We start from the raw sequence: 26256 nt of genomic DNA, 5'->3' as shown, positions 1-26256 counted from the left end.
ACTGGTTACCCAACTGAAAAAGCTATTCGCTTTTCCCAACAGATACACCAATATTTCCAACTGTCCCTTTGTTTACTATCTATAGTGGTTTACACTCTGGGGCAATGCACCCTAGTAAGATTCAAGAAGGGACAGGGATCATCAGGGAGAGATCGGTCATGTTGAAAAGGGACTCTGAAACCTCACTTTAGTAGGCAGATCCATTTTATAAAAGACTATTTATGGAAGTTGAGTATGTGGAATAGAAAGCTATTTTGTAAAACCTTTATTCCTTTTCACCCTTTGGAAAGGCTTGTAGTCACCAGGGTTTCCTGTACCCAAGCTTGAAGCTATCTACAGGATTTATCTGTAGGATTAAGAGTATTTTTTTCAAGAGTCAGACTGCCACACTTAGAGGCTGTGGGACTTTGGACAGGTGCATTAAGTTTCTAGTGTCTCAATTTTCTGTATTGTAAAATGAGGACTGTGATGGAATTAATCATATAGGGTTGTTGTGAGCATTAAGTGAGATGGCCCATGTAAAGTGCTTAGCAAAATGAGTGCTCAATGTATGTTAGTTATAATAATTCTCACCATGAGGTAATAAAGTCCTTGCATCATTCTTGAAGTCAGAATGAAAAGAAGAAGATAGAAGTCAAGGATATTGTACAGACAAAATCAACTTGTGGACTCATTGAATACAAAGAATGAGAGAGAGAGGGCAGGTTGGAAAATGACTCTGCATTTTGGGACTCCCAAATCCTGGCAGAATGATGGTGTCAGTGGTACACTCGAAAGCATGCATCCGGTCTGTAAAAGGTTTGGCTCCAGCCCATTCCATTTGGGATTGCAAGCTAAGTCACTACTTTTTCAGTTAAAGCCAGAAATCCAGATAATTATGCGAAACCTCCTTAATTTTTTATACTCTTAAAAATATGGAGGAGATAAAACATGACTGTGAGATGCAAATTTGCAACCTCTGTGTAGGACCTTAGAGGTTCACTGCTGTGGAACTCATTAAATGTCCCATAGTGCCTTGCACATTTTTAAGGGTTCTCATTAAAAACTGGTTGAATAAATGGATTTTTGATCACAGTGTTTTACATAAAGCATACATATCAATACTAACTGGTTTTTTAAGTTTCAAATTTATAAAGGTATTTGAAGAAAGGAATTTTAAAACATAGTATTGTGTGATATTTAACACTTTAAGATTAGAGATGCAAAGGAAACAAACATTATAAACATATTATGTAGGCTGAACCCCAGGCAGAATTGTTCAAGGAAGTGGTAACCTTTTCAGTCAGTATATGTTACTTCTATTTTTTTCTATAAGAAATAGATAATACATTATCTTGTTATATAGATAATAAGCCATCTAATTTTCCTCTTGATTCCTCTTCTGATGTCCCATTTTTTTTTCTGACCTAGAAGACACCTTCAAAAATGTTTTAGTATTTGCTGCTCATACTCCATATCATATTCTTTTTTCTTGTTAGGGCTGCCTTTACCATGGCTTTCTTCTCCACCTGCCTATAGAAAGCTTTCCTAATGACCGGTAGCCTCTACATTTGTGAGCTCCTGATGCAGGAACTCATTGGGACACCTGGGTGGCTCAGTTGGTTAAGTGTCTGACTTCTGTTCAGGTCATGAGCTCTTGGTTTGTGGGTTCAAGCCCCACACAGGCTCTGTGCTGACTGACACTTTGGATTCTGTGTCTCCGTTTCTCTCTGCCCCTCCCCTACTCATTCTCTCTCTCCCTCCCTCTCTCTCAAAAATAAATAAACATTAAAAAAGATTAGAGAAGAACTCACCGTAAAGTCTGAGTTCCAGTTAGCCAGGAGACAAAAACATAACCTGGAAGAGGGTATGCAAGGTGTTGAAACAATCTTGTACAAATCACAAAGGTAGCCAAATCAAATTATGTTTGGGAATGATAGTGGTGTAGGGTGATTAAGGAAAAGGTGAAGAGGCAGGAGATGAAGCTGGAAAGTTGGTTTTCAGGATACAATGTCCAGTCCTTCAAGACGTCATCCCTAAGCATTTCCAGACTGAAATGCCTCCCTCCCACAAAGATGAAGACACATCCAAAGCCCCTCCCGACCTTTGAATGAAAGAGATGTAGGTTTAAATACATGCTCTGTAACATATGAGCTACTTCACCATAGGAAAGTTGTTTAAAACCTTTAGGTCCCAGTCTTCTCATCTGCAAAGTGGGAATCAAGTATGTTTACCTGAGAGAGATGTTTTGAGGACTTAATTACATGTAAAGTGGTTTTTTTGTTTGTTTGCTTTTTAACCAAGAGAGAGCAAAAGAGAGAGGGTGCACATACATGCACAAATGGGCAGGGGAGGGGCAAAGGGAGAGAGAGAATCTCAAGCAGGCTCCATGCCCAGCACGTGCTGGGCACGGAGCCTGACACGGAGCTTAGTCTCACCAATGGTGAGATCATGACTTGAGCTAAAGTCAGGAGCCAGTCACTTAATCAACTGAGCCACCCAGGCGCCCCTTAATATACTTAATACAGTACTTGGCATCTAAAAAGGGTAACTAGTAGTAATAATAGTTGTGTTCCAAAATACAAAATTTCTTTGAGTTCCCTGAATGTGCTACACTCCTGCTCAAGTGCATATTTTGGTAGATGTGATTTCTACCTGGTGTCTCTCTAAAGCCTTCTCTGACTTTCCTCCTTCTACCTCCGATTGCCTTTTTGTTTTAATTCCAGTATAGTTAACACACAGTGTTTTATTTACCTCTGATTGCTTTTGATGGTTCTCTGCTTCAGCAAAGAGGTTGCTTAATCCAGTGTTCCCCTTGGGGGGATCCACAGACAGGAATCAAAGGAGAATTGAACACAGATGGAAAAAAGATTCCGTCTTTATTTTCACCAATGTCTCACTAAAATTCACTATTTAAAAAAATTTGAATAGACAGTAAAGTACCATAGTATTAGCAATATCTAACATTCAAATTATTAGAAATCACAAATGTTTCATATCATGTCACAATTGTTGCAGATATCATGAAATATCATTTACTCTCACTAGTCCTTTGAAATTACAGTAGTTGTTAGACCTAACGGTAGATATTTTTATTTCATGTGGTAGATAGGAAGGATGTATATTTCTACATATTTTAAAATACTTTTAAAACTATAATTCCATAGAATTGGTTTTCTTTATAATCCTATATATTTTAATTCAGGCATTTGGTAACATTTAATAACAGAAAAGGTTTGTAGATTATGAAAGGGTTCTATGGCACACACAAAAAAGAAAGATTAAAAACCCCTGTCTTAGCATTTACTATAGTGTACTATGCACTATTAGATAAATATACTGTTTTCAGTTAAAAGTTAGCCTTCAGGTTCAAATTTACATTCTGGGCAAACCTTCTCTTAGTCTCACTTAACGCCATCATATTCCTCCATCAAAAAGGAAGACAGCACACAGTTACTTTCTTTTAGTTGTAGACAATTAGTGCCCAGTCAATTCATTGAGCATGAGTTTTTCTTTAAATTAGGGTTTTCTTCTCTCATTCAAGGGCCTTGTCTCCCTAAAACAGTTTTATATCCTTTAATATAAACCTCAGAGGATGTCTAACTTCAGCTTAGGATGTAGTTAGCCAGCAGGAACTTTATAACTCCCAAAGGAACAAGAAAAATCCAGATGACCTACAAATGATAACTGTTGCTTAACTTACCAGAAAACTGGGGTCATAGGGCCCAAACATCTAACTTAAAATCTAAGGAAAGACAGTACTTCCCAGAACAGAAGGGCAGAAGGGACACAAACATAGACTTTTGAGGAAACAATGAAGAAGATGAATTTAGTTATTTTTAAAAAAAGCCAACTGCTAAAAGCCGAGTGTGGGCTAGTGTGAGAGTACAGAACTCCTAGGAGTAAAGGCATTGGGAACATTGGTACTTACCAGCAGCTCTTCCCCTTGGTCTCCACCAAACACTCATGCGAAAGACTGGGGTCAGTGCAGAAGACTGGATAAAGCCTCATCAGTGGTACAGGCCTAGAGGAGAGAAAAGTTTCTTGATGAGAAAAGGCACCAAGTCACCCCTGCATCCTCCTCCACTGAGAGCTCAGGCCTTATGCCATTGGGTAAGGACCGTGAACCTTGGCCTTTCTAGAGCACATGTGAAGACTGTCTGTGGCTGGGGAACTGCAGGAGAAAGAAAACGGTGTGCTCCTGGGGGTGGGGGCGGGGACAGGAAAGCGACCTGGACCCATACTTTTCGAGATTTCCTAATGCTGTGGGGAAGGAGGCAGGCTCACCAAGAAAGCCATCCCCAACCCCCATCCAGTCTAGGGCTACAAAACCTGCCTGAAGATTGAGGTTGAGCCAGAACACCAGAGGATCTCACTCCTCCCCAGCAGGGTAGGGTAACAGGAAGGGTGAAATAGGAACACCGAGGAAAACCCTTTGACAAAAAGATACCCACCCCACGCACCAGGCAACTCCAGACAACTTTGAAGCTGATGGTGAACCCAAGGTCACCATAGCAATAACAAAAACCCAAACCCAGCCAACTCCTCACTAAACTGAGTGAACCCCCTTCTGCCAACACACACACTAATGGCCTAGGAAAAGATATGTAACTTTTCTGTGCATAAATACTATTTATTTCAGTCTACAGTTTTTCAAATTTATGTTTGGCAATGAATAAAAAAAAACTATGAAACACACAAATATATAAGGAAAAATAATCCATGGTAAAGAGCAAGACAAACAATACAATCAGGTAAACAATAGAAATGACCCGGATATCGGAATTATCCGACAGCAACAGTCACAGAGGTGAACTACATCTGTGGTAGCTGTGATGGTTAATTTTATATGTCAACTTGACTGGGCTAAAAAAAATGCCAAATAGCTGGTAAAATATTATTTGGGGAGTATCTATGAGGGTGTTTACAAAAGAGATTTATGATCCTAGGTAGACTGAGTAAAGTTCACCCTCATCCTTCACCAGTGTGGATGCACATCATCCCATCCATTGAGGGCCAGAAAGAATACAAAGATAGAGATAGGGTGAATTTGCCCTCACTACTTAAACTGAGACACCTATTTTTTCTTACCCCCAGATGTCAGTGCTTCTGGGTCTCAAGCCTTCACACTCAGACTGGGATGAATACATATATATATATATTCATACATATTTTCTCAATAAAATAAGCAATCCAGTTAGGGAGTGGGCAAAAGTTTATTAATTTCACCAAAGAATATATACAGGTAGCAAATGAACATACCAAAAGATGTTCAATTTGTATTAGGGAGATTGGACATTACGAGAATAAAAATTAAAATTATAACCAGATACTACTACACATACATTAGAAGGTCTTAAAAAAAAAAGTGGACAGGACCAAGTACTGTCAAAAATGTGGACAAACTGAAACTCTCATATATTGCTGATGGAGTATGCAAAAATGGTGCAGACACTGTGGAAAACAGTTTGGCAGTTTCTTATAATGTTAAAATAGACTTACCACCAACCACCCAAGAGAAATGGTAACTTGTGTCCACACAAAAATCCATTCATGCTTGTATGCAGAAGTTTTATTCAATAGTGCCCCAAACTAGAAATAGCCCAAATGTCCTTCAACTGGGTAAACAAACTGGGATGCATCCATATAATGAAATACTACTCATCAGTAAAAATGAACCAACTACTGATAGAAACACAACATGAATTGACCACAAAGGAACATGAGATAAAGTCTGGGGTAATGGAACTGTTCTGTATCTTGATCGAGGTAATGGTCACATCCTGTCAAAACTCAGAACTATATACTAAAAATGTTGAATTTTACTATATATAAGTTGTACCTCAATAAACTGACTTAAAAAAAACCTGGGCAGAGTATCATTTTCCACACTAGCTGTCAGACGCATTTGCACACCATGATGGAAAGGGACTCCTTAAAAGGTACAGATTCCTTACAGGACATACATAGAAGTTTGTACATACTTAAACACATGGTATTATAAATTATCTTATATACTCATTTTCCAATAAAAACAGAGTTTTATTATAGACATGTAAAATAGGTTTGCCATACTCTTCCTACTTTTTTTTTTTATGATAATGCTATTATCTTGGTAAAATACAGAACATAGTACCTATTTAAGATAAATTAGAAAATGTCAGTGGGGCGCCTGAGTGGCTCAGTCGGTTGAGGGTCCAACTTTGGCTCAAGTCATGATTTCACAGTTCATGAGTTTGAGTCCCACGTCGGGCTCTGTGCTCACAGCTCAGAGCCTGGGGCCTGCTCTAGATTCTGTGTCTCCTTCTCTCTCTGCCCCTCCCCACCCCCTCACACTCTGTCTCTCTCAAAAATAAACCCTAAAAAAAATTTTTTTTAAATGCTGGCTATTCACAAAAATATTTTCTTATCCAGTTATATGCTAAAGAGTTTTAAACGCTGATTCCCCCCACCCCAAATATCTTCAATTAGAATATTGTGGTTGTAAGCTGATTTCACTTTGATGATCTGTTAATGAAAAGGTATGCCCTAAGCTTGTCCGAATTTTTAAAGATTTATGAACCTGGTTGATGATTTTTACCCCATTGGTAGTCATGCTTTACTAAGGGTTGTATCAGTATTTAATTTATCAATTTTAAACATGAAGGAGTTTGAAAAGTCTGAAGATCTCAAAGCATGCAAAGAGACTTGTACCTTTTAAGATATTCCGACAACATCTCTGAAGCCCACATAGTTAACATTGTGTGGTAGGACGGGACATGGAGAGCCAGAACAGACTGTTGGAGTCTGTGTAGGTGGGAGATAATTCAACCTATTAAAAATAATTTAAAATCTGGAATCAGAAAGGCAGAGTGTGTAGGTGGCAAACATGGAGATAAAGTCAAGGTCAGAGTCCAGGGACTCACAGGAGAGCTGAGAGTATCAAAGTTAGAAACTCCCTCTTGCAACTGTTCTCTCCTCCATGGCCTGAATAACTGAAGCTACCATTTGTCCGACGTTAACAATGCACAAGGGCCTTTACCTGCACTAAAACCTGTATCTTCATGACAAACTCCTGTGCAGTTATTATTATTCTCCTTTCGCCAGGAAAGAGACGGAGCTAGTGGCAGAATCAAGAATTGAACTTCTAGCTTTCTGATTCTGATTTCTCTGCTTGTTGCACACTCTCCAGCATCTTATGGAAAACCACCCAGCGGTCCATCTTATTTGGCCCGAATGCACATTTTCCAGATTCTCAAGACGCATTCCCCACCTTCACACAACAATACCATTCTTCCCATTGGCCCTATCTCCTTCTTTATGATCTGTGTTGTGCTCTAGACCTCAGAACTGGCCCCCTCTCAGTAAGGCCCTGACAGTTTGCTTTTTTTTGAAACTGAAACATCTGTTTTGCCTGGTAGCAGGTGCCTTCCTCTTTACAAGATCTTCTTCCTGATACACAGCATCTTCAGGTTGACAACATTCCTTTCTCACCTGCAGCCTGTATCAGGATTTCCTTTATAGTGAAAGTCCCATAGCTCCACAATTACCCTTAATTTGGGGATGGGAAAATTTCCCGCCTAAAAATAATTGATTATTTCTGTCCTAAGTGCATTGTTTAATCAGCTATGTCGTCTTTAATCATAAAACCACTTTGAATTTGAGTTTCTTGATCTCAAAAATCAGGCATACTTGCCAAATAATTTCTAAAGAGGTCCTAGAGACCCAAATATCACTCTAGCTTGTTACCATATGCATGGGATAAACTCATGGTAGCTGGAGTATCAGCTCATCATGGAGAGCTCTCAATATACTTGTGTTTTTCTTATATTTATAGTCTTTGTGTGAGCTGAATTCTTGTTCTATCATGAGGGACCAAATTACTAAAGGAAAAACAAGCACCATTCCTCATTCACGATATGCATACCTATAGAGAAGATATACCTAAAACACATCCATACACATATCACATACCCATTTCATAGTGTAAACCCTGAGTGTTTGGTTGTAACACAAGTGCCTGATTTAAGCTTTGATTGCCGAGACACCCACTTCAGAGATGGTTGTCTCTAATAAACATATTGGCAGCCACACAACCAGATAAAAAATCAGGCCAACTTCCCCCACTGAGCCTTCTTAGTTTTAGAGATCTTGCTTCATTTCAGTAACTGACCATTTGGGCCACTTGTTTTTTCTCTTCACACACTTTACATTCTCATTCTTATATTTTAAATTCACCAATGAAGAGTGAGCCTGTGAAACCTTAGGTCCCTACCCTCTCCCCCAATAAAAGCAGAACCCCAGATCCCATCTCTCTCTCCCCACTTCCCACGATCTCACTGGGTGGCTGAGGTGTGCTGTATAATGTCCAGATTCTATACATAATCAACCTTTATTTTTTTCAAGGCTTCCTGATGGTTACTGCTAAAGGGGGTTTTACAATCGTAATAAGAACCACAAGGGCCGGTTGAACACCAACATTGGTTATTGGTAGGCTGATACTGGAGTGAAACAATTGGGATTAACTAAGGGGAATGCCCTATACCTGTAACTTGCTTGACTAGCCACCTAGCCCAGGTGGGTACTACCATCTGGAAAGTTGCCACTACTTGCTGGGGATGATTCGCATGCAACCTCTGTAGTGTACTGCCTGCTATATCCAACCCAAAGGTCACAGCTGCCATAATAATTCAACATCTCCCCTGAGCAGGGTGATCAAGGCCACACAGTCTAATGAAACTATCATGCCACTAATTATAAAGGCCTTAGTTGACTTTTAATGTGTGTAAGCCTCCTCCATGCCTCAAGGCCAAGGATAGATAAAGAGGATATGTGGATTGCAAGGCTATTGTGACTGCCTCAGAAGAGGCTCTGGGCTAAAGCCATAAAGAAAACATTCCTGTGGGTGAGGAGGACAGGAGACCTCCACCTGCGGCCACTGAGTCAGTGGGTCATGCTTGGACTGGGTGTCCTAGCACAAGAGTGAAATAGCCTTGCAACCAGAAACGAATGGCGGCACCAGAGGGAAAATAAAACAGAGGATTATGGTCTCTGTCACTATTTCACTCACTACTATTCTCTTCATCTACTGATCCACCTGGATATTATGGGTCCAAATCCCTGGTGTGATACTGCTAAAAAATTAATGGACAAATATAAATGTCCTGAACATCTGGTGCCAATGCCTCCTAAAAATCATGAGTAAGTATGCCAGCTTTCTGATAAATGCAAAAATCCCATGATTGCTTCCTGGATATTACTCAGTGCTATATACTAACATGCCAAAACTGTAATATTTACACTATAGAGACCTGGGCTCTATAGTGTTTTAAAAATTTTTAAAAAAAATATTTATTTATTTTTGCAGAATGCAAGTGGGTTAGGGGCAGAGAGAGAGAGAGACAGACACAGAATCCAAAGCAGGCTCCAGGCTCTGAGCTGTCAGAACAGAGCCTAACCCGGGGCTCAAACTCACGGGCTGGGAGATCATGACCTGAGCTGAAGTCGGAGGCTTACCGACTGACCCACCCAGGCACCCCAAGCCTGGGTTCTTTAATACACTGTGCGTATCATGCTAGTGGAGACAGAATTCCAGAGAGATCTCTTGGGACATGCTGGAAAGGAAAGCAGCCACCTATAAGGAAGGGCCACAGTGACATTATCCAAAAATTTCTGGTAACAACATGTAAGATTAAGGTAACAGGATAAAAACAAGAAATAGAAACGGAGATCAAAAACTCTGCCTTAACTGAAATTTATACCTTTCTTAAAGATTTTATGCAGCATGAAGCAGAGAGGGGAGCTAATTGGCTATTGTGGATTTTCTCTTTTGGAACAGAAATTTTTACTTACAGCTGACAAAATGTATTACCTGGACAGTACCTCTAAAGACCCTACAGTCTAAAACCTTCTTAAAGATCAATCTGGGCTTGATGCTTATTTCCTCCAAGATACCGCAGAATTCCAAGACTCTGGCTTTCCCCTGACTGGAACAGAAGTGAGCAGCATGTCTCATGAGGCATTTCTGTTCAAGGGAAAAGCTGACAGGGTTAGTGAGGCACCTGCTGAGGGAAAGGGGAAAAAAGGAAGGCAAAGCCCTCCAGAGCCACTGATACTCAAACCAGAGTGCCCCCACTCCTCACTTGGATATTTATTACCTGGCCCCAAGCCCACCCTTCCATCACAGTCATCAACAAACAAGGCTTGCAGTGAATAGGAAGCATTAAAGTGAAGCTGCACAAAATTGACATGGTCCAATGGATTTTATCATTTCCCCAAATAGTGACCCAAATGACCCCTCTTTGTTTTTCACCCTGAAGATGCCCCATTTGATCCTGAGTCCAGAGAATTATTCTTCACATGGGACTCCCCCTAATTACAGGATGGCACTAACTACATTTTAATTGGGGCTGCCAAAATAACCCAAAATGTACTAAACCTCCTAGGATAAAATTTGCATTTTCTTTCTCTGTCCCTTGAAGATGTAAATCTTACCACGCTTTGAAATGTAAACACCCCAGGAGATAACTAAAACTCTGCTCACAATCGCTTATGAAGGAAAAAAATGAGAAGGGGAAAAAAAAAAACCCCACAAAAAACCCAAAACAGAAAGAGGCCTTTTAAAAATATAAACTGCTAAAAAAGCTCTTTTGCCCAAAATCTAGTCCGTAGCCTCAAGATTACTTGTCAAGGACAAATACAAATTTTTAAAGTAAAAAGCTTTAGCTACTGGAGTGGGTAATCTTTATTTTTTCCTCTGCCAGAGAGCATTTGGATTCAGCTGTTATTTATGAACCAGTGAGTTTTATATTGCGCTGACTCATGGGTAAAATTTTAGAATGAAAGCTATAAGGTTTCCGTTTGAATTTGTTTGTATGTGTCTATACATGTATGTTGCAGATGTGTGCAATTTTTCTCCCTCTAGATTGAATTGCCAAAATTAACTTCTAAAAGAGCTTTATTTAATTAGCTTAAAAATAAGCACATAAGAATTAAGTGTTCTAAAAATCACAAATACAGAAACCCAAATATTAAAAAAAAATTTTTTTTTTGAGAGATAGTGAACAAGCATGAGCAGGGGAGGGGACAGTGAGAGGGAGAGAGAGAATCTCAAGTAGGCTCCACACTCAGTGCAAAGCCCTACACAGGGCTTGATCTCATGACTATAAGATCATGACCTGAGCTGAATTCAAGAGTTGGAGGTTTAACAGACTAAGCAACCCAGGTGCCCCTGGATATATGTTATTAACTTAAGTGTTCCAGAAAATGTATCAAATTCCTAAAAATCAGATGTGTAATGTTATCAGTCATAATTCCACTTGTCATCTTAAGTTGTAGGTCACAGAAATAACTATATTTCTTTGTTAATTGCATTATAATGAACTCTCCTCAGATCTTGACATTTTTTATATATTTTATATCTTTTGTCATTTATAAACAGTTATTGTTTTACTCTGCTGCTTTTGCAAAAGTGCTTCATCTTCAAAGAAATTCAAAGAGGTTCTCTAACAAGTACAGATTTCTGATAACTTGGAGGTCATAACACTGAACTGGGTAAAGATTCAGAACTCTAAGGAAAAAGTGGGTTCATAAAACTAACAAAAGATCAATAATTAGTTACATAGGACTGGGTGAACAGATGAGGATGATTATAATTTTTCATGACTTTTGTTTGAGACATTGCTGGTTCTTTAATCTTTTGTTCTTCAGATTTAATGAAATTTTCTCTTACGCTAACTGTGACTTCCTGCAATCTGGTAAAGTATACCTTGATGAACAAAGAAGAAATAATTATTTTTTCTCCCTACTTATTAAATACCAGATGCAAACACTTGCACCATATAGACCTAACTTAGGTGAGGTCACCACCTCCTGAAATAAGATACAACCCTCTAACTGAATTGACTTATTCTCAAGACTAAGAGACTAATTCAATGAGATATGGAGCAATCTACCAACACAGGATAGATTCACACCTACTTATACCAGATGACCCAAAATGTTACAGTTTGTCACAATATTCTCCAAATCTTTGGACAATTTCTAGGGCCCCTCAGATTACTGACTTGGTTTCATCATGGGACACTTCAAGCTTTGGATAAGCAGATGGATGTTATGCCAACAGATCAAGACAGCTTAACAGAGAGATCAGCATAAGAGACAAAGAGAACCATGATAGAACTATGGTCATCTCAGGGTGGTTGCATCAATGCCCAAGGTTACACTTTCTGAGGAGTAGCAGCAGGGTCTGCATACCCCAGAAGAAATTGACTTTACTAAAGTGTCCAACCAAGTCACTAAACCAATAAACAAGCAGACAACATCATCAAGATTCTTAGGGGTAGATTAGCACATAGAGTTACTGCAATATGTTATCTGAAATGTCCAGTTTTCAACAAAAAAATATGAGGCATACAAAGAAACAGGGAAGTATGACTGGGAAAAAAAAACAAGCAACACAAACTGCCTAAGAGAGGGTCAAGGTGTCAGATCTAGTAGACAAAACTTCAAAACAACAACTATCAATATGTTTAAGGAATTAAGGGCAATTTTGTTTAAAAAGATAAAGAAAGGTATTCTGACAGAATCTCAACAAAGAGAGATCACCAATTCAGAGAAATTAGTTAAAAAAAAAACCAAAAGATAATTTTAGAGTTGCAAAGGATAAAAACTGAAAGGTTCACTAGTGGGGCTCAATATATTTGAGTGGGCATATGAGCTTATTTGAAGATAAATTGATACAGATTATACATTCTGAAGAATAGAGAGGAAAAATAAAAAATATAAACACATCATAGGGATGTGTGGTACAACTTAAGCACATCAACATACATATAATAAAAGAACCATAGAAGAGGAGAGGGAGGAAAAAATAGAAAAAAATATTTGAAAAAAATAATGGCTGAAAGTTTCTCAAATTTGATTAAAAGCACTCATCCATACATCCAGGAACTCAACCCATTCCAAATATGATAGCATAGAGAGAGCGACATCTAGACACATAATAGTAAAAAATGTTGAAAGACAAACTGAAAATCTGGAAAACAGAAAGAGAAAAATGCCTAGTCATGTGCAAAGTACTCACACAAGATTAACAGCTGATTTCTCATCAGAAAAAATGGAGCAAGAAGGGAGTAGAATGACATATTTAAATGACATATTTTAAGGAGGGGAAAAAGAAAAACAACAAAACTCATCAGCCAGAATCTTTTATCCAGCAAAACAGTATTTCAAAATTGAAGGTTAAGAAATAAAAGACATTCCCAGAGAAATAAAAATGGAGAGAATCCAATGCTAACAGACCTTCCTTAAAAGAAATAGTAAGGGGAATTCATCAGGTTGAAAATAAGTGACTCGGTAATTTGACTTGACACACATACATGTACGTGCATGTGTGCATGAGCAAGCCCATGTGCGTTCAAAGAGTAACTGTGGAACATAACCACCACACGTCACCAGAATCTACTATATATGGTAATTGCAAGAACAACCATTAAAAATTTTTAAATAGTAAAAATATTACTAAAGTAATTAAGAGTTGCCGCAGGAAATGTTCATTTAATGCAAAAGAAAGCAGTAAAGAAGGAACAAAGGAATAAAAAAAAAATGGGACAAGAGTAGATGGCAGAGGAGGAAAATCCTGAGCTGAACTCATTCCATGGATATGCCTAGGTAACACCCACATCATAAACCCATAAATATCTTGAATACTGGCAGAAGAGACTCTCCACAGCTATTTATGGATTAGAGGCCACATAGAAAAACTGTAGAAAGGGCAGAGACCCATTTGGGAACCAAATTAACCTTTAAGACTAACCACAAAAGAGACATTGAAAGTATGGAGAAGGGAAAGGAAGAGACCCCACATCAGGCACCCCAGGCACAAGGGCGGTACACTAGGAAGATAAATCCCCATAACATTTCGCTATGAAAAGCAGAAAGCTTAACTTTGTAAGTTTTTATAATTACTGGGGTTTAACACTAGGAATTTTATAAGTCAGTGGGTTTTGCTCTGGGAGAACTGGAAGGAGATAGGAAACAGAGGCCCTACCCTTAAAAAGACAGTATAACAAACAACCACACATAGATACAGCACGGAACCATCAGTTTGGAAAATGCCTGGGGTATACAGAAAGGGGATTTATTTACTAATGTCAGAATGGATACAGGAAGGGCAGGAAATCTGTAGGAAATTTCTCCAAAAAACCAAAGAGCTAACTGGCATGATTTCTTTTTCCTACCCACAAGCCTCAACATATGCACACCTAAGGGAACCAGTGCAAATAACGTCCACCTGGCTTGATAATAATTCACCCCACCTGCACATTCTCTTGTGAATCTACCCCATCAAACCTGCCCCATTCAGCAGGAATTCTGCAAAAGTGGCGCTCGTTCCCTTCCAACAAGCAGACCAGTGGGTACATTGCTAATGAACCCCAACCCACACTCCTGTGGATTCGCCCCACCCAATCGGCTGCACTTGGCAGGGATCATTCCAAATTGATGTCACAAGTATGGCAATGTGCAAGCAATGGCCACCACCACTCCCAAGTGGTTCCTACCCTCTCCCGGGGATGATAACTGTACTCAAGTTTAATTGGAGCCACAGCAGTGGGCCAGGGGCAGTTATCTGGTCTGACTACAAGCCCCACTCGTCAACAAACACTGTAAAAGAGGCAGCACAAAGAGACAGCCTGGTAATTTGGGGTCACTGCAACCTCAACAGATAGAATGCAGGCAGACATGGAGTCTGATTTCAGGCCCTGCCCACTGACAAAAGCATCTTAGGGGATAATTCAGGGAAAGAACTCTGCAGTTTTGTGCGACTGCAGTTCTGGCAAACACCAGGTCTGACCAAACTCAAGCCCAAAGCAGCCTTATACTGGCCCCTTAGCACAGAACAAAACCCTGCCCACAACAATCAAAGCAAGTCATTGCAGATGGCTGGTTTGAAGGAAAAAGCAGCTCAGCCTCAACAGGAGGGCACACAGAACGCACATAGGAGACACCTCTAAAGCAACACATTGTGGGGAACAGGGGACAGTGCACTGCAGGGGAACCAGAGGACCTCTTCTGCATAAGGCCACTACTTTAACAGCAGGAGATATAGCAGACTTTCCTAACAAATAGACACCAATAGTTAGATACAATGAAGGGACAGAGGAGTATGTCCCAAATGAAAGAACAGGACAAAATCAAACCAAGAGAGCCAAACAGAATAGAGGTAAGTAATATAATTGATAGAGAAGTTAAAATAATGGTCATAAAGATACCCATTGGACTTGAAAAAAGAGTGGAATCTTGGGGTGCCTGTGTGGATCAGTCAAGCATCTGACTTTTGATTTCAGCCCTGGTCATGATCTCACAGTTTGTGTGATTGAGCCCTGCATCAGGCTCTGTGCTGGCAGCATGGATCCTGCTTGGGATTCTCTCTCTCTCTCTCTCTCTCTCTCTCTCTCTCTCCCTCCCTCCCTCCCTCCCTCTCCCCCTCTCTCTGCTCCTCCCCTGCTCTCTATCTCTCGAGATAAATAAACATTTTTAAAAAATAAAAGTAGAATTTCAGTGAGATCTTCAACAACGAGATAGAAAATATCAAAAAGAACCAATCATACATGAGCTCAATAACTGAAATTAAAAATACATTAGAAGTAATAAACAGACTAGAGGCAGGAGAAGAATTTATCAGTGAACTGGAAGATAGAGTAATGGAAACAACCAGGCTGAACAACAAAAAGAACAATAATATAGGAGAATAAGTTAAGGGAACTCGATGACACCATTGAGAATACTAACATTTGCATTATTGGGAACCCAAAAAGAAAAGACAGAGAAAAGGGGACAAAACATTTATATGAAAAAATAATAGCCGAAAACTCCCTAACTCTAGGGAAGGAAATAGACATTCAGATCCAGAAGCCACAGAGAGCCCCAACAAAATCAGACCAACGAGGTCCACACCCAGACATAGTAATTAAAATGGTGAAAAGGCATAATAAAGTGAATTTTAAAAGCCACGAGAGAAAAGAAAACATATACGAGGAAAACCTCACAAAGCTATTAGCTCATTTTTCAGCAGAAACTTTTAGACTAGAAGGGAGTGGCATGATATCCTCAAAGTGCTGAAAGGAAAAATCCTGCAAACAAGAACACTCTATCCGGCAAAGTTATCATTTAGAATAGAAGAAGAGATAATGAGTTTCCCAAACAAAAGTTAAAGGAATTCATCACCACTAAACCAGTCTTACAAAAAATATTAAAACAGGTTCTCTGAATGAAAAACAAAGATGAGGGGTGCCTGGTGGTTCAGTAGGTTGAGCATCCAACTCTTGATTTCAGCTCAGGTCATGATCTCATGGTTTGTGGGTTTGAGCCCCACATCAGGCTCTGTGTTGGCAGTGTGGACCCTGGTTAGGATTCTCTGTCTCCCTCCCCCTGCCTCTCTCTGCCCCTCTCCCACTCACATGCACATGCTTTCTTTTGCTCTCTCTCAAAAATGAATAAATAAATAAACATTGAAAAAAAAAAAAGCAAAGGAAAGACCACAAGCATGAGTAAGAAAAATAGGAAAGGAAAAAAAATTCACAGGCACATATAAACATAATAAAATTATTAATCACTTACAAAACCAGTATGGAGGTTAAAGCACAAAAGTAGTAAAATCCAGTATATCTATAAAAAATAAGTCATGGGTTCATGAAATAAAACGATGTAAAAGATGATATCGTATACCTAAAAGGTGTAGGGGGTAGCAAAAGTTTACTGCTTTTAGAATAGATTCAAATGTAAGTGACCATAATCTTAGTATAGACTGTATGCATAAGAAATTATATATAAACCTAATGGAAAGCACAAGTCAAAAACCTGTAATAGATCTACAAAAACTAAAGAGAAAGTAGTCCAAGCATATTACTAAAGAAAGCCATCAAACCACAAGAGCAAGAGAAGAAAGCAACAGAGAAGAACTACAAATACAACCATAAAACAAGTAACAAAATGTCAATAAATACACACCTACCAATTATTTTGAATGTAAATGAACTAAATGCTCCAATCAAAAGATATAGGATGAATGAATGGATAAAAAAGTAAGACCCATCTATATGCTGCTTACAAGACACTAATTTCAGACCTGAAGACACGTGCAAATTGAAAGTAAAGGGATGGAAGAACATTTACTGTGCAAAGAGAAATGAAAGGAAAGCTGGGTAGTAATACTTATATTGTATAAAATAGACTTTAAAACAAACTGTAACAAGAGACAAAGAAGAGCCCCACATAATCAAAAAGGGAATAATCCAACAAGAATATTGTAAATATTATAAATATTTATACACTCAACATGGCAACACCCAAATACATAAAGCAGTTATTAACAAATATGCAGAAAGAAATCAATAGTAATACAATAGTATTACAATAATAGTAAATCTTTAACACCCCACCTATAGCAATGGACAGATCATCCAAACAGAAAATGAACACAAAACAGTTGCTTTGAATGACACATTAGACTAGATGAATATAACAAATATATTCACAACATTCCATCCAAAACTAGCAGAATGCACATTCTTTCAAGTGCACATGAAAAATTCTCTAGAATAGATTACACTAGGCCACAAGTCAACCTAGAAATAAACCATAAGAAAAAATCTGGAAGGAATACAAATCCATGGAGGTTAAATAACATGCTACTAAACATTAAATGGGTCAACCAAGACACAAAAGAAGAGAGAAAAAATACATGAAGACAGGTGAAAATGAAAATACAATGGTTCAAAATCTTTTAGATGCAGCAAAAGCTGTTCTAAGAGGGATTATAGCAATACAGGCCTACTTCAACAACAAAAATCCCAAACAACTTAACCTAGCTCTTAAAAGAACTACAAAAAGAAAAACAAAACCCCAAACCAGTAGAAGAAAGGAATAATGAAGATTAGAGCAGAAATAAGTGAAATAGAAACTAAAAAAATTGAACAGATCATTGAAACCATGATCTGGTTCTTTGAAAAGATCAACCAAATTGATAAGCCTTGAGCCAGACTCATAAAAGAGAGAGAGAGAGAGAGAGAGAGAGAGAGAGAGAAAGAGATCTCAAATAAACAATATCTGCAATTAAAGAAGACTATTAACAATCAACACCACAGAAATACAAAGGATTATAAGAGAATATTATGAAAAATTATATGCCAACAAACTGGACAACCTGGAAGAAATGTATAAATTCCTAGAAATACCCAGTCTTCAACAAACTGAACCATGAAGAAATAAAAAATTTGACTAGACTGATAAGTAATGAAATTAAATAATCAACCCCCCGCCAAATAAAAGTCCAGGACCCGATGGATTCACAAATGAGTTCTAGTAGACATTTATAGAAGAATTAATACCTATTCTCTTCAAACTATTCCAAAAATTGGAGAGGAAGGAAAGTTTCCAAATAGTTTCTACAGGGCCAGCATTACCCTAATACAAAGTCAGACAAGACACCACAAAAAAAGAGAACTACAGGCCGATATCCCTGATGAATATAGATGCAAAAATCCTCAACAAAATATTAGCAAACTACATATAACAATACATTAAAAAGATCATTCACCATGATCAGGTGGGATTTATTCCTGGGATGCTAGGATGATTCAAAGTCTGCAAATCAATCATCATGTACCCCATTAACAAAATGGACAAAAATCATACAATCATCTCAACAGATGCAGAAAAAGCATTTCACAAGATTCAATATCCTTTCATTATAAAAACTCTTAACAAAGTGGGGATAGATGGAACATACTTCAACATAATAAAGATCATATATGAAAAACTCGTGGCTAACATTATCCTAAGCAGTGAAAAACAGAGTTTTCCCTCTAAGGTCAGAAGCAAGACAGCATGTCAACTGTCTTCACTTTTATTCAACAAAGTACTAAAAATCCTAGCCAAAGCAATCAGAGAAGAAAAAAAAATAAGAGGCATCCATATTGGTAAAGAAGTTAAACTGTCACTATTCACAGATGACATGATGCTATGTATAGAAAATCCTAGATTCCACCAAAAAACTACTAGAAGCAATGAATGCAGTCAAGGGGCATGTAAATTCAGAAGTTGGCAGTGTCTTTATACACTACAACAAAGTAACAGGAAAGAGAAATTTAAAAAACAATGCCATTTACAATTGCATCAGAAAGACTAAAGCATTTAAGAATAAATTTAACCAAAGAGGTGAAAGACCTGTACTCTGAAAAATATAACACACTGATGAAAGAATTTGAAGATGACACAGACAAATGGAGATAGTCCATCCTCATGAACTGGAAGAATATTATCAGATGTCTATATCACCCAGGGCAATCTACAATTTCAATGCAATCTCTGCCAAGACACCAATAGCATTTATGGCAAAACTAGAATAAAACTAAAATTTGTATGGAATCACAGAAGACCCTGAATAGCCAAAGCAACCTTGACAAAGAACAAAGCTGGAGTATCACAATCCCAGACTTCTAGATATATTACAGAGCTGTAGTAATCAAAAGAGTATGGTACTAGCACATAAAAAACACATAGATTAACAAAACAGGATAGTGACTCCAGAAATAAACCCACATATACATATGGTCAATCAATCTATGACAAAGGAGAAAAGAATATCCAACAGGGGAAAACACAGCCTTTTCAATAAATGGTGCTGGGCAAACAGGACAGCTAGATGTAAAAGAATGAAAAGGGACTGCTTTCCAACACCACACACAAAAATAAACTCACAATGGATTAGAGATCTGAAAATGAGACCTGAAACCATAAAAATCCTACACGAGAAAACAGGCAGTCATTTCTCTGACATCAGCCAAAGCAACTTATTTCTGGATAGGTCTCCTAAGGCAAGGGAAACAAAAGTAAAAATAAAGTACTGGGACTACATTGACACTTTTTTTTTTTTTTTTTTTTTGCATAGCAAAGAACACCATCAACAAAACAAAAAAGACAATTTACTGAATGAGAGAATATATTTGGCAAGTGATATATCCAATAAGGAATTAATATCCAAAATACATAAAGAATTCATACTACTCAACACCAAAAAAAACCCCAAACAATCCAATTAAAAATGGGCAAGGACCTTAATAGGCAGTTTTTCCAAAGAGGACATACAGATTGCCAACTGACACATGAAAAGATGCTCAAAATCACTAATCATGAGGGAAACAAATGAAAGCCACAATGAGATATCACCTCATACCTGTTAAAATGGGGAAAAAATCAAGAACATAAGAAATAACAAGTGTTGGCAAGGATGTAGAGAAAAAGGAACACTTGCATACTGTTGGTGAGAATGCAAATTGGTATAGTCCCTGTGAAAAACAGTATGGAGGTTCCTCATAAAAAAAAAATACCATATAGTCCAAAAATTCCACTACAGGGTATTTACTCAGGAAAAACGAAAACACTTAAAAAGATATATGAACCCCTATGTTTATTGCGGCATTATTTACAATAGCTAAGACATGGAAGCAATGTAAGTGTCTGTTAATAGACAAATGGATAACGAAATTTTGGTATATATACACAATAGAATATTGCATAGCCATAAAAAAGGATATTGTGCCATTTGAGGCAACATGGATGGACCTATAGGGTTTCAGGTAAGTGAAATAAGTCCGACTGTGAAAGACAAATACCTTATGATTCCACTCATAAATGGAATCTAAAAAAAAAAAAGTAAGAATCAGAACTATAAATACAGAGAATTGGTAGTTGCTAAGAGGGCACAGGGGTTGGAGTTGGGCAAAATGGAAAGGAGAGAGGGAGATACAGGCCTCCAGTAATGGAATAAGTCATAGCGATAAAAAGGTAGAGCATAAGGAACACAATCAATGATATTGTAACAGCGATGTAAATGGGACAGATGGTAGGTATACTTGTGGTGAACATAACATACTGTATACATGTGTCAAATCATTAAGTTGTACACCTGAAACTAATGTAACATTGTGTCAAATATACTCAAAAAAATACAATCATCTCAATAGATGTGGAAAAAGCTTTAGACAAAGTACAACATCCATTCATGATAAAAACTCTCAGCCAAGTAGGTTTAGAGGGAACATACCTTAACGTAATAAAGCCCATGTAATAAAAGCCCACAGCTACCATTCTCAATGGTGAAAAGCTGAGAGGTTTTCTACTAATATCAGGAATAAGGCAAAGATGTCTACTCTAACCACTTTTCTTAGTGGTGTAATTATGTTTTATTCTTAATTTTTAAATAACATCTTTGTTTTTATTCAAAATATCTGAGCAATTTTGACATTCTTTTTAAAAAAATAATTTTAACAGTTTTAAAAATTTAAATCCAAGTTAATTAACACAGCGTACTTATGGTTTCAGGAATAGAATTTAGTGATTCATCACTCTGCATATAACACCTAGTGATCATCCCAACAAGTGCCCTCCTTAATACCCATCACCCATTTAGCCCATTTCCCTGATCCAACCGTGGTCCAGCAACCCTCAGTTTATTCTCTGTATTTAAAAGTCTCTTATGGGGTCACCTGAGTGGCTCAGTTGTTTAGGCATACAACTTCGGCTCAGGTCATGATCTCATGGTTCCTGAGTTCAAGCCCCACATAGGGCTCTGTGCTGACAGTGCAGAGCCTGAAGCCTGCTTCAGATTCTGTTCTCCCTCTCTTTCCCACTCTCTTCCTCGTGCTGTCTCTCAAAAATAAAGAAAGAAAACATAAAAAAAATTTTTTTAAAGAGACTCATATGGTTTGCCTCCCTCTCTGTTTTTATCATAGATTTTTGTCTCCATTTTCATTCAACATAGTACTGGAAATCCTAGCTAAAGCAATCAGACAACAAAAATAAATAAAAGGCATTCAAATTGGTAAGGAAGAAGTAAAACTTTCACTATTTGCAAAAGGCATAACAGTACACATAGAAAATCCAAGACTCTACCAAAAATTACTAAAACTGACAAATTAGTTCAGTAAACTATCAGGATACAAAATTAATATACAGAAATCGGCTGCATTTCAATACACTAATAATGAAGTAGCAGAAAGAGAAACTTAGAAAACCATTTTGTTTACAATTACACCAAAAAATAATGTTTCAAGGAATAAAGTTATCTAAGGATGCGAAAGTCTTGTGCTCTAAAAACTATGAAACACTGATGAAAAAAACTGAAGATGACACAAATAAATGGAAATACAGTCCGTTCTCATGGATTGGGGGAATATTGATAAAATGTTTCTACAACCCCAAAGCAATCTACAGATTTAATGAAATTCTTATCAAAACACCAACAGCATTTTTCCACAGAACTAGAATAATCCTGAATTATTCTGAATAATTCAAATATACAACTTAATGACTTTGTAAGTTTACATATTATGCTATGTTCACCACAAGTATAGCTACCATGACCCTGAATAACCAAAGCAATCTTGAAAAAGAACAAAACTGGAAGTATCACAATCCCAGATTTCTAGATATACTACAAAGCTATAATAATCATAGCAGTATGGTATGGACACAAAAATAGACACATATGTCAATGGAATAGGATAGAGACCCCAGAAATAAACCCACAATTATACGGTCAATTAATAGATGGCAAAAGAGGCAAGAATATGCAATGGAAATATGCAAGGTCTCTTCAACAAAGGGTGTTGAAAAATCTGGACGGCTACATGCAAAAGAAGGAAACTAGACCACTTTCTAACACCATACACAAAAAGAAACTCAGAATGGATTAAAGACATAAATGTGAGACCTGAAACCATAAAAATGCTAGAAGAGAACACAGACAGTAATTTTTTCTGCCATTGGCCATATCACTATTTTTCTAGAAGTGTTTCTTTCCTAAGACAAGGGAAACAAAAGCAAACAAAACAAAAAAACAACTGATAGCACTATATCAAAATAAAAAGGTTTTGCACAAGAAAGGAAACAGTCAACAAAACTAAAAGACAACCTACTGAATGCGAGAAGATATCTGCAAATGATATATGTGATAAGGGATAAATATCCAAGATATATAAAGAACTCCTACAACTCGACACCCCAAAACCCAAATAATCCAATTAAACAATGGACAGAAGACATAAACAGACATTATTCCATAAACATAAAAATGACCAACACATGAAAAGATAGTCAAAATTTCTAATAATCAGAGAAATGCAAATCAAAACCACAATGACCTATCACCTCACAGCTGTCAGAATGGGTAAATTGAAGAAGACAAGGAACAAGCGTTGGTGAGGATGTGGAGAAAATGGAACTCTCATGCACTGTCGGTAGGATGCAAACTGGTGGAAAATAGCATGGAGGTACCTCAAAACATTAAAAATAGAAATACTATATGACCCAGTAATTCTATTCAGTATTTACCCAAAGACAATGAAAACTGTAATATAAGAAAATATGCACCCAGAGGTTTATTGCAGCATTGTTTACAATAGGCAAGATATGAAAGCAACACAGGGTTCATTCATAGATGAATGGATCAAAAATAGATGGGATACTCACACACACACACACACACACACACACACACACTGGAATATTACTGAGCCATAAAAATGAAATTTTGCCATTTATGACATCATGGATGAATGTAGAAAGTATAATGTTAAGTGAAATAAGTCCGTCAGAGAAAGATAAATACCCTATGGTTTTACTCATACGTGGAATTTAAGGGAAAAAAGTGTGTGTGTGTGTGGGGGGGAGGACAAAAAACACTAGACTCTTAAATACAGAGAAGAAACTTACTGTTTCCAAAGAGGAGGTAAGAGGATAGGCAAAATAGTTGAAGAGGATTAAGAGTACACTTATCATGAAGAGCATGGAATAATGTAAAGAATTGTTGAATCACTTTATTATACACCTGAAAGTGATATAAGACTATATATTAATTATACTGGATTTAGAAAATAAATAAAATAAAAACACCCAAAATGGGACATACTGAAAATAAAAGTACAATTATCCCAGTATTAACATTAAATGTGAATGGATTAATCAATCCAATCAAAAGGCACAGACTGCCAGATTGGTTAGTAAGAACCAACTCTAAATGGTCAACAGGAGACAAACAACATTTAATAATGCTGAGAGACTGAAAGTAAAAGAATTTCAAAAGAATTTCTGTATAATTCATACAGAAAAAAATCTGGAATTTACTATAGATAAAATAGAATTATAGCAATATTACTAAAGACAATGAGGAACATTTTCTAGTGATAAAAAGCATTAATCAGGGATTTACAACAATTTTAAAAAATATACGCATCTAACAATGTTTGCTCCAGTGAAGCAAAACTAAGTGAAGGAAGAAATAAGGCAATTCAGTAAGAATAGTTAGACACTTCAATATTTCACATTCAAAAATATTAGAACAACCAGACAGAAGATCAAGGAAATCTAATATTTTAACATTATAAATGAACTAGACCTAATAAACATCTATCCAAGTCTTCACTCAGAAGACTACACAATTTTATCAAGTCCATGTGGAATATTCTCCAGGACAGAACATGTACTACGCCAAAGAAGAAGCTTCTCTCTATATGTAAGTTGAAATAATGCAGAGCATGTTCTCTAACCACATAGAATGAAATTAGACATTACTAATGGCAATGGGTTTGGTAAATTCACAAATAGGTGGAAAGTAAAACACTACTGAATAATCAATGTGCCAAAGAAGAAACAAAAAGGAAAATTAGAATATTCTGAGAAAGAAATCAATGAATTATAAATTAACCTCCATCTTAAGAAAGTGGAAAAAGAGCAAACTAAACCCAAGGCAAGAAGAAGGAAGGAAATAGAAAGATTGGAGCAGAAATTCATAGAGAATAAAACAATCAGTAAAACCAAAAAAGGGTTCCTTTGTAAAGACCAACAAAATTAACACACTTTTATCTAGACTGGACAGGAAAAAAAACTGAAGACTTAAATTACTAAAGTCAAGAATAAAAGGATAAATCACTGTTAATTTTATTGAAATAAAAAGGATTATAAGGAAGTGCCATGAATAACTGTATGCTAACAAATTAGATAATTTACATCAAGTAGATAAATTCCTAAAGAGACAACCAACACTGAGTAAAAAAGAAAGAAAACGTTAATGACCTACAACAAATTTTAAAAAATGAATTGGTAATTTTAAAACTTCTTGCAAAGAAAAGCCCAGATCCAGATGACCTTATTGCTGAATTCAACTAAACACTTAAAAAAATTAATACCAATTATTCATAAACCCCTTTAAAAAATAGAAGAAGAGGGATCACTTCCCAACTCATTCTATGAAGCCTGATCTCAAAACTAGACAAAGACACTACAAGAAAACCGTAGACCAGTATCTCTTATGAATATACATGCAAAATACTCAATAAAATATTAACAAACCACATTCATTAACTTTAAGAAGGATTATACACCATGACCACACAGGATTTATTCCAGGAATGCAATATGAGTTTAACATGTGGAAATCACTGTAATGTAACTTATCCATAGAATAAAGCACAAATCCCACAGGGTCATCTCACTACACACCAAAAAGGCATTTGACAAAATGTAACAGCTTTTCATGATTAAAACCTTCAACATACCATTAATAGAAGGTAACTTCCTCCACTTGCTAAGGGGCATCTATGAAAAACCCACAACTAATATCATACTTAACTGAAACAACTTAAGTGAAATACTGAATGCTTCCTCTAAGATCAAGATAAAGGCAAGGATGCCTGCTTTCACCACTGCTGCTCAACATTGTGCTGGAGATTCCAGGCAGGGCAATTAGGCATTAAGAAGGAATTAATGGTGGAAAAGAAGAAGCAAAATTATTTCTATTTGCAGGTGACATGATGATACCCTGTATAGAAATGCCCAAGCAATCCACTAAAAATTATTAGAACAACAACAACAAAAAAAGAATTCAACAAGGTTGCAGGGCAGATCAAAATATGAAAATCACTTGTATTTGTATAAATTATCAATGAACAATTTGAAAGTTAAATTAAGAAAACAATTCTATTTATAGTTGCAAAAAATTAAGTATCTGAGAATAAATTAAATAAATGAAATCTTATAATCTGAATATTAAAAAACATTGTTGCAAGAAATTAAAGAAGACCTGGGGTCCCTGGGTGGCTCAGTCAATTAAGCATCTGACTTCAGCTCAGGTCATGATCTCATGATTCATGGGTTTGAGCCCCACAACAGGCTCTGCGCCGACAGCTCAGAGCCTGGACACTGCATCCAATTCTGTGTCTCCCTCTCTTTCTCTCTCTG

The 26256-nt window shown here is 37.1% G+C and overlaps 1 long non-coding RNA gene across 2 annotated transcripts; it reads right to left on the bottom strand.

The window, feature by feature from the left end:
• Nucleotides 1-1788: 1788 nt before the first annotated feature.
• LOC125909561 (uncharacterized) lies at nucleotides 1789-26256 on the bottom strand. Of its 2 annotated transcripts, none has more exons than XR_007453728.1 (3): nucleotides 26099-26256; nucleotides 3911-4003; nucleotides 1789-1836 (listed from the first exon to the last, which is right to left on the bottom strand). It is a non-coding gene; the product is annotated as an uncharacterized LOC125909561 (long non-coding RNA). The 2 variants fall into 2 exon arrangements; XR_007453727.1 differs by lacking the exon at nucleotides 26099-26256 and adding an exon at nucleotides 6673-6833.

This window comes from Panthera uncia, chromosome D1, assembly GCF_023721935.1.
Source record: "Panthera uncia isolate 11264 chromosome D1, Puncia_PCG_1.0, whole genome shotgun sequence".
NCBI lineage: Eukaryota > Metazoa > Chordata > Mammalia > Carnivora > Felidae > Panthera > Panthera uncia.
Note: the sequence above shows the minus strand (reverse complement) of the source record. Positions and strands in the feature narration are given on the sequence as shown.